Source organism: Trachymyrmex cornetzi, unplaced genomic scaffold (genome assembly GCF_001594075.2).
Source record: "Trachymyrmex cornetzi isolate Tcor2-1 unplaced genomic scaffold, Tcor1.1 scaffold70, whole genome shotgun sequence".
Classification (NCBI taxonomy): Eukaryota; Metazoa; Arthropoda; class Insecta; order Hymenoptera; family Formicidae; genus Trachymyrmex; species Trachymyrmex cornetzi.
In genome coordinates, this window is record NW_017300026.1 from 66,406 (window position 1) to 66,808 (window position 403).

The following is a 403-nucleotide window of genomic DNA, read 5'->3' on the forward strand; positions in this document are numbered from 1 at the left end:
AATGGGTGTCTAGGTGTTCGCCGTCGAAGAAATGGGTGTCTAGGTGTTCACTATTGAGGAAATGGGTGTCTAGGTGTTCGCCGTCAAGGAAATGGGTGTCTAGGTGTTCGCCATCGAGGAAATGGGTGTCTAGGTGTTTGCCGTCGAAGAAGTGGGTGTCTAGGTGTTTTCTATATGTTCGCCATCGATGAAGTGGGTGTCTAGGTGTTCGCAATTGAGGAAATGGGTGTCTAGGTGTTCGCCGTCGAAGAAATGGGTGTCTAGGTGTTCACTATTGAGGAAATGGGTGTCTAGGTGTTCGCCGTCGAGGAAGTGGATGTCTATGTGTTTATAGTCGAGGAACTGAGTGTCTAGGTGTTCGCCGCCGAGGAAGCGGGTGTCTAGGTATTGTCTGCATTCGCCG